Below are 10,325 nucleotides of genomic sequence, written 5' to 3' on the forward strand. Positions count from 1 at the left end.
TTGCTTGATGTGGATGGCTCTCCAATGTTGTGCACAAATGAGATGGATCTTGGAGGATGATGGAAATGAGATGATTAAGTGTGAATGTAGGATGATTTTGACATGATAAGGATGCTAAAATGATTTTCCTAGGCTCAAAAGGGCACCATAAGATTACTGAACTTGGAGATGAAAAATGAAGCGATGGCATCCTCAATTTATAGGAAGAGGAGAGGAAAAATGGATGGCTAGGATTGCTTGTGAGATCCCGCAAGGCCCAAGAGAGGGTGTGGAGACTAAGAGATATGCCTTAAAGTCATTTCTTGTCTCCACACTCCTTAGGGTACATTGGGAAGACTTCCCAAGGTACCTTGAGAAGAGCAAAGTGCATTGGGAAGACTTCCTAATGTGCCTTGAGAAGGGCAAGGGATGTGACATTCCTTGAAGAATGGGGAGGAGGAATTTAAAATTCTCCAAAAAGGGATAATAATGGGGATTGGAGGAATAAGAAGGATTTAAAAATTCCTTGGGAGAGAGGATGCCTAGAGGATTGTGAGATTTTGAAGATCTCACATTCACCTAGGAAAAGAGCCTTAAAAGCTAGTGGTTGGATGGAAAAAACAAGGAATTGACTTCATGGCTAATCATGATGATTAGCCATTAGCAACTCATTAGGAGGGGGATTAGAGGAAATGTTAGGTGGGATTAGGATTTGTAGGAGGATTTGACTAGGAGAGAGAATGAGTGGAGGGAATTAAAAATTAGAAGTATAAGGTTAAGTGAGTTTAGGGAGTTTCTAGAAGACTTTATTAGGTTAATGATGAATTAAGAAGATGGTTTGTAAGAAGCATGTGGGTTAACTAATTAATTGAAATTAATTAGCTAAGAGGGAGATTTGTGAGAATTCAATTTTTAGAAGAATAAAGAAAGGGATTGATTTATTAAATAAATCAGTCACATACTATAGTGAGAATATCAATTATATTTAATTAATATTGAGGAGAATTTGAATTAACATAATTAATTAATTAATTATGTGAGGAATTAAAAATAATTAAAAATAATTATTTTTAAGTGTCTACACCAGGTTGTTCAATCACTAGTTCGGGGTCTTGACTAATCTTAAAGAATTAATAGTTATCGCAGAGTCCCCTTCAATTTCCAACTTCTTGATACCTAAATCTTTGCAAAGTAAGAGGCTTTCAGGAAGTGGCTCTAATTCTACCTCATTATTAGAGGAAATCCCTATAGGTTTTGAGAATCTTGCTACCACTGATCCATCCAACAAATGAATCATGCCCTCTATCCCTGCAATTCCTGGGTTACCTCTCGAAGCCCCAACAAAGTTAAGTTTAAACCACCATTTGGTTAGAGGAGACTGTCTGCAAATTTTCCTAAGATTTACAGTTTTGTTTGCTCCTGAACCATAGAAGGGGGGGATGATGAGACAATTTTGTTTGCCAATTTTTCCTAATTTTCTCATCCCTTGGAGTGAATGGAAAATTGTTGAAATTCCCACTACTTAATTTGCTTACTTTAATTTAATTAAGGTATTTAATCATTATTATTTTTATTAAGTTAATTTTTTCCATTTAATTTACTTATTTTATTTTCATTTGATTAAATTTTTTTATTTAATTGAATTATGTTATTTAATTTAATTTAATTCAATTATTTAATTTTACTTACTAAAATTTCAATTATGTAATTTCATTTCATGTATTGAATTTAATTTAATGAATTTATTTTAATTTAATTTATTTAATTAAATTTAATTAAGTAACTATCAAAACTTTTCATTAAGATATTCAATTATATTATTTAATTAATTTCACTTCAATTGAATATGCTTATGTTACTTTGATTTAAATTAGTTTAATTTAAACTATAATGTTTAATTAATTTTTTTTTAAATGATTTAATTTAATTTACTAAAGTATATTGTTTGATTTTTTCATTCAATTAATTTAATTTTTAAATTTAAATTAGTTTAATGTAATTATCAACACTTTTCATTAAGATATTCAATTATATTGTTTAATTAATTTCACTTCAATTCAATATGCTTATGTTACTTTCATTTAAATTAGTTTAATTTAAAGTATAATGTTTAATTAATTTTTTTTTAAATGATTTAATATAATTTAGTAAAGTATATTGTTTGATTTTTTCATTCAATTAACTTAATTTTTAAATTTAAATTATGTAATTAAACTACATTAAATAGAATATAGTATTTACTTTATTAGAATTGATTTTATTTATTTATTTATTACTATAAGATAAAAACTGAAATACATCGAGGTATAATCTAAGTTCACAAGTGCATAAAGCCTAAGAATCTAGACAAACCCACAAATACTTGCCTAGATAGCTTCTCTTCTTCTCTCATATGGGGGGGACTTTTTCCTCACCTGGGGTTTTGTCTTTCACATACTTCTATGAGAGTTCTTTGTATCTAGTTTTCATCTCTCTTTTGGGGGAGGGTTTTTTCCCATTGGGTTTTTCTCTCTTTCCCCGCTTTGTGAGAGATTTCATTGCATTGGTTTGCATGCATTTTCATTTATACATGGGTACCTAACATGGCCTAGTAGTCAGGATCCATCTTGCATTGCTTAGTTGCATTGTAGGCTTAAGTGCATTCCCTTAAGTTGCACTTAAGGGGGGGTGTTGGTGTAATTAATTATTCATGTTGGATATTATTACACCTTACTTAAGTTTACTTAGGTAATGCATTTCATAGTAGTTTGGGTATAAGACACTTGGTAGTTTGTGCCATATTGAGATAGTGTGTGTAGGAGAATTTTCACCTTCTGTGGACTTATCTTGTTGTTACATTCCACATTCAGTGGGTGATCCACCTCATGTGGAATATTTTATTATTTCTCCTACCTACCCACAACTATTTCCTACCTGCCCTTGTTTCTTATTGAGCCACATGTCATGTTTGTGTGCTCACATATCCATATAGCCTTGCCTATATAAGCAGGCTCATATTCATTGTATGTAATGTTTGATGATGCAGTTGATTAGTATTTTCATCTTGATAGAATACAACTTATTTCTATCAATATTTTGTCTCTCTATTGTACTTTTCATTGAGCTCTTGATCTTGGCAAAATCTCAACAAACTTCAATTCTGCCAGTAAGAGAGATAGTGGTTTTTCCACTTTCTTAACTTAGTTTCAATATTCCCTTAATACACATCCACATATCTTTGAGAGTCAGAGAGACATCAAAACGAATCCTGGGGTATCTATGAATTGTATTGGGTCCTCCCCATTGGAAACCAAAGGAAGAGAGACAATCCAAAGGCCTTTCAACCCAGCTAAGCAAGGCAGATTTGCCTTGGGAAATATTTTCCCCTAAAGATTCACAAAAAAGAGGTAAGTTTGGCAGATAAAGAAGCCATATTATCACAGAAAAGCTCCAGGAAGAGAGTTGTATCATCAGAAAAATGGATGTTAAGCAATTCAAATTTCTGGTATGGAAATACCTTTTACTTTAGGAGAAAGGGATTTGCCTCTAAGAAGATAGAACAAAGCATCAGAAGCAATCACAAAAAGAGTAGGAGCAAGAGAACATCATCTCCTAATTGATCTACCAAGCTTAAAGGGTTGGGAGGTAACTCCATTAACTTCAATCTAAGCATGGGATTCCACAAGGAGGACTTGAACCCAATGGAAGAATACCTCAAGAAAACCAAAGGCTTCAAGCATCATGAAGATAAACATTCACTCAATTATGTCGTATGCCTTCTCAATGTCCAATAAAAACATGGCCACCTTTTGATTCAAAAGCCTTGCCCACTCCATAGCCTCCCAACTAGTAATAAATGTCTCCAAAATATATCTACCTTTAAAAAAACCAGTTTGAGTTGCACAAATAAATCTGGGAAGGATATTCTGCAATCTTCTAGCTAGCAACTTTGCTAAAATTTTGTAGGATACATTAAGTAATGTAATAGGCCTCCAATTCTTTATCAAGGATTTGTCCCCTTCTTTAAGGATGAGTTTGATAAGGCCCTTGTTAATCTTAGTTCCTAGAGAACCTGTTACAATGGCTTCTTTATAGACCTCCAACAAATCATCAGCAATCTAGTCTATATATGCCTTATAGAACTCAATAGTAAGCCCATCTAGACCAGGGGATTTATCATTATCCATAGAGTTGATGGATATTTTGACTTCTTCTACCGAAATAGGTCTACCAAGAGCCTGCCTCTCATCGAGATATAAAATCTTAGGGATAATCGATTGACATTTGTCCCTCACAATACTAGAAAGATTTGACTCCTCAGAGGAGAAAAAACAACTTGTAGAGGGCAAGAAACTCATGCAAAATATCATCAGCATTAGAGACCTCTCTGTCCTCCACCCATAATTTATCAATTTTCTCCTTAGAATGCTTTTTTTTTAGCATGTTGAAGAAAAATTTAGATCCTTTGTCACCATTGGATAGCCATTGCATCCTAGCCCTTATTCTAGCTCCCATAGCTTTATCATATTGCAATTGCTTAAGCTTATCTCTAGCAACAACTACCAATTGAGTGAGTTGAGGATTATTGTGATATTTTTGTATGTCCTCTTCAGCACTAATTAAGTTAGAAGAAAGGACATACTCCATATGCCTAGCATCTTTGGCCTTCTTTTTCCCAATAGTACCAAGCACCTTTTGCTAGCTAGAAACCTGAGTATTCCATCTCACAATATTGGAGCTAGTTTGGGAATTCCATCTATTGAATAGTCTCACAATATGAATCACAACCAAAGTGTTTTTATCCTCCAGCAACATTGTTTAAAATGAACTTTCCACCACCTCTGCATCTATTCTGACCAGAGCAACAGAGAGTGATATTAGCCAAAATGGGATGATGATCCGAAAGGGAGGAAGGGTGAACAACAACATGAGATCCTTGTTTTTCTGAGGTGAAGTAAAAAGCATCTTAATTAGCATAAAATATGTCCATCCTAGAGTAGATTCTTCTCTCACTTCTTTGGTAGTTGCACCAAGTAAACAAAATTCCTTTGAAAGAAAGTTTTAAGCCATCCAAAGGGTCAAATAATCTCTCGCTGCCTTTCAACCTTTCCCTATGAATTTTCTCACCCCCTTTTCATTCAACATTTGAACCTCCTAGCTTATCCTCCTTGTGTTCAATCATATTAAAATCACCCCCAAAAATCCAAGGAATATCCGGGAAGTCAAAAAGCCATTGCCAAAGTTTTGATCTTTCTCTATAATCATTAGGGGCATATACAATGCAGATCCCAAAGGAAGAGTCACCATTCTTGAAGGTAACCCATACAACCCTATTGTAGGGGGAGATCCCTAAACAAATGATCGACTCACTCCTCTTGGGATTAATGAGAATAGTAGGCCCCCCTCTACCTTTCTCATGCCTAGTAAAAAACTTTAGGGCATCCCTCTAGAAAAAGAAAATCTAAATCCCTCTATTGACTGACCATACTTCTCAAAATATACTTTCTATCACGGGACTCCAACCCACAGATATTCCAAGATAAGCATTTCATGGTCAGGAATATTTAGTTATCGTCCTTGGTAGCATTAAAGCTGTCAGAACACTTTGGGAAGCTATTCTTTTGATAAAATTTCTTGTAAAGCGGAGAGTGCTTGTTCTTAGAACCAAGAGGCTTGCCTCTCTTCTAATGATGCCTTCATCCTCAAAGTTATTTGCATCTAGGTTATCTTTATCTCTAAATCCCTCCCCACTAGTAATCAAATAGTTGGAGATTAACTCGGCATCCAACTCAGATTCCTAGAAGTCTAAAGAGGGGGCATCCTCAATGTTGTTAACCTCCAAATGATCTACCTCAGAAGGGTAATTAGAAATACCATTGTTAATGATTGGATCAACCGGGATGACTTCATAAGAGACACTGTCATCATTCAAAAAGACTTCGGATTTAGTGGGGACTAAATCAGAGGATAAGGCGGTTTGAGAGAGAGGGGGGCAATTTCCAACCACCAACCTATAATTGGGTTGGGTCTGGCAAAATTGACATTGACTTCAATTGAGAAGGATCAGAGTGAAGAAAATGGGGAGAGGAGGAAGTAGCTTCTCTCCCTCTCAAATCATAATCGCCTTGGTCAATCCCTGCAAAGGGTTTAATGATAGATTTAACATTAGAATTCAAATTAGAACCAAAATTGAGAGGAACCTTAGGCAGAGGTCTGAAAGCATCAACATTAGAGGGGGTCTTGGAAAAGATTGGAATCTCCTGCCCTTTGGCCCTAATTTTTCCAAGGCCAACTGTTGGGCGTTCTTCCTCTTAGATCTCTTTTTCTTTCTGATTTATACCTGCAAACCAGAGTCCTTGTGTCCCCCCATTTCTGAGAGAGCGACAGAGATAACCAAATCAGGAGGTGGGGCCGCATTACGGGTTTCAAAATTAGGTGCAATATTACAGCCATGGAGACCATCAGATTGAATAATGGGGGAGTTAGCAACAACTTTGTTAATAGCAGAACTAATAGAATTCAATTTGTCTAACATAGAGGCGGACCGATCGGAAACACCAACTACCTTGGCGGGAACACCATCGACAGGCTTAGGGTTTGATTCGGGAGCATTTTTAACACTTTTCCTTTTGGCCACAATAATAGGGCAGAGCCTTCTAATATGACCCTCTTTTCTACACAGAAAACACGAATTAATGCCACCTAGGGTTTCGATAACACAAGTGAAAGAGTCCTCTTTAAGTTTAATCTCAATGAATCTTGGAATATCAACACCCGGATTGATAGAGACTACGACTCTGGCGTCCAGATAAGGAATCAAATTCGACGAGTGATCAACTCAGATCACTCGACCGATAGATTCAAGCAACTGTGGAATAAAATTACAGAGGAATGGAGGAAGGTTTTTAATCAACAGCCAACGAGGGCAAGAGAGAGCCAATAATTCTTGATTAATTGCATCAAAAGACTATATGAAGACCCTAAATATGGTTTTCCCACAGCCCACAACTGTCTCTTAAGAACCCCCACTTGACATTTATGATCATGGAAGAAAACAGTAAACAACCCTTTTTGTATCATTCTATAGAAGGAGAATTTAAACCCTAGTCTATTACTCCATACATTTTTCATCCAATCTTCAAGAAATTTCCTAGCCGGGCATTTATCAACATCAGAAACAACAAAGAAGATCACAATATCTTGCAACCTACGACATTCTATATCTAAAGCTTTGGACATAGATTCATTAGGAGAGATAGCCAAAGTATAAGGGGTCGAGAGGGGGTCCTTACCTCTTTCGTCGTCTCTGCCATGGCACCCAGAATGAACCCCACTTACCCGGTCGAACTTTGCTTTAGAAGGAACCAGTTAATACTCATCCACTCGATTTTCACCCATCAAAACGTTCGTATTAGCATTCAAAACTCGCAACTGCAGAAAAATGAAACAAACACAACGCACGAGGGCACACGAAATAAAAGCAAATAGCAGAGGAAGAGAGGGCAGATAAGACTCAAAAAGAAAGCCACCGCACACACAGGGGGGAACCCTATGCAGAATCCAGCCATACGCAGGCACCCTAGAGCGCCATCCTCTTAAACTTAAGATACAGGAAACGGTTTGGTTTCTGTTTCTGATCGCCAGGAACCTTTGTGGCGGTTGTCTTCCGTTTCAGATCGGTGGAAATCTTTGTGCCCTTTCTGATCCTTGCGCAGGTTTTTCCGTTTCTGATCTTTGCGTAGGATATTTCCGTTTCTGTTTGCCTTCCACAAATGAATCCACTGCGAAAGCCAAAGCAACCCGCTTATCTAAAAAAAATGATTTTATTTAATTTAATAAAGTAAAAATTTTAATTATTTTCACTAAATTAATTGAATTTTTTAAAATAGAAGTTATTCAGTATATAGTATAATTATTTTAATTGATTTATTTTATTATTTAATTATTAAAATTAGTTTATTTAAATAAATGAAATTTAACTAGATTTAAGTTATTGAAGTATTTTTTTTACTTAATTAAATTTCGTTTAATTCAAATTGTGAAAGTTTATTGTTTAATTAATAAAATTTCATTTAGTTAAACTTCCTGCGTGATTTTTTTTTCCCTTGGTAAAAAATAGCCCGTGAGAAGATGAAATTTTCTTGTAAATGACTAAACCAAAGTGGAGAGATAAACAATCCAACAAAAGACGAATTTATATCATTCTATCACTTGGTAAAAAAATATCTCCACTTAAATGAAATGATCACTAATGCAAGACATTCGAGACTGAGACTGAGACTGAGTTAAAGACGAAGATATATTCATCTTGTTAAAAGAAAACCTAGTAGCTTAATATAGACTGAAGTATAGACTGAAGTAGGTACATATGAGAACTCAAATTTAAAAAGGAAAACATTTTATTGCGAACTTTCCAACTAATATGACTCACATAGCATATAAGCGAATAAAACTCCTTTGTAAACTAAAGTCACGCACTGGTGAAATTTTTTTATCACTGTGTGCAAATAGAAATCGTATAAAAGAAATCCAAACTTTTATGCAAGTGGGTGAGGCTTTTTAAAACGTTTCATTCATTCCATTATTGTAAGAAGTAGGATGAAATTCATTTGTACAGCTTAGGTGAACAAATAATTATATGATGTAATACCATACCTTTTTACTTGAATGGTTGTTCTCTGAGCAAGAAGGCTATGAAGAAGGAGAAAAGCTGAAATGATCTTCAAAATACCTGCAAGAAAACACAATACAATACGGTAAAGATGAAGAACTAAATAATAATTTGAATCAAAATAATAGTTTTCTGAGGTAACTCTAAAACATTAGTTCTCAGAATCCATGAAAAAGTTCAGAATATGGAGATGAATTCATACATGTACCTTTCATGGTAATTGGGAGTAACAAAGTCGCAAATAAATATTTATATGCTACACACCATTATCTTCAAAATGTCTCAAAGAAAACACAATACGGTAAAGATTAAGAACTATATGATAATTTGAACAAAAAATATAATTCTGTGAGGAAACTCTAAAACATTAGTTTTCAGCCAAAAAGAACAATATCGACAAAGAATCCACGATAAGGCTTAGAACATGGAATTGAATTTATACATGTCTGTTTAAGGGTGATTGGGAGTAACGAAATCAGAAATAAATATTTATATGCTGCACTCCATTATCCTCAAAATGCCTGCAAGAAAACACAATACGGTGCAAATTCAGAACTTTATAGTAATTTCAACAAAAATAGTTTTCAGAGGTAACTCAGAAACATTAGTTCTGAGCGATACTTTTCCAAGTAAAGTTTATCTTCAATTATGCAGAAGATTCGTAAATCTTAATTGCGTTTTAACATCACACTGTATCTAAACTTGAATACTGTTTTAATTAAAAAAAGTATAATGTAAAATTCGAAGCTTTTTTAGCTTGTATCCATTTTCCAATGCAATACTATTCTGTGAGAAAATAACATATTCGGCTTAATTACTATGAAAGGTAAGGCAACTCTTGCAGATATTTGAGGAAGTTTACAATGTGGAGTTACCGTGTTTCACGGAGTTTACAACTGCAGCTTCGAATTTACGTTGACCTTTATAATAGCATGTTTGCTGAAGTTTATTAGTGGACTTCAGAATGTACACTCTCTCTTCTAATATACAGATATGATTTAAAAATGAAACCGAGATTGGAGGCCTTTTTTGGAGCTCATTAGTGCACTTTACAATGTACACTCAAGCTTTATAACAAACGGATGTGACGGCAGGCCGAGATTTTATACACACATTACTATCATTAATCTACTTAAACCATTAACAATTATTCTTATCTACCTAAGAAAGCGGCTTCATTTCAATTTAAAGAGAATGCTTATGCCTATTAAACGAAATTATTAATTTTAATGGCTAAGATTTCTAACACACCCGATCTTTATGCAGATGCGTTGAAAAAGTTTACACGGATTTTAGAGCACAGTTTACACGGATTTTTGAGCTTTGTGCTCTCATTGTAGAAGCTTGGGTTATTATTCAATTGTTTTTCCAACAATTATATTTATGAATTTTTTCATTCATGATTTTTAAGTTTTGAAACTACATAAATTGTTTTTCATTAATTTAATTGACTGAAATAATTTGCAAAATAATATTATATTACTATTGCAATAGGTTGGACTGAATTTTCATTAATTATTATTCAATTTTTGAATAGTTAGGACCAAATTTTAAGTAATAATTATTCAATTTTTGAATAATTAAGATCCACGATTTTTAAGTGAAATTGTTTTTCTTTAATTTAATTGTCTAAAATAATTTGCAAAATAATTTTATATTGCTAGTACTATTGTACGATTGCATTTGATTACACCCG

Source organism: Cryptomeria japonica, chromosome 5 (genome assembly GCF_030272615.1).
Source record: "Cryptomeria japonica chromosome 5, Sugi_1.0, whole genome shotgun sequence".
NCBI lineage: Eukaryota > Viridiplantae > Streptophyta > Pinopsida > Cupressales > Cupressaceae > Cryptomeria > Cryptomeria japonica.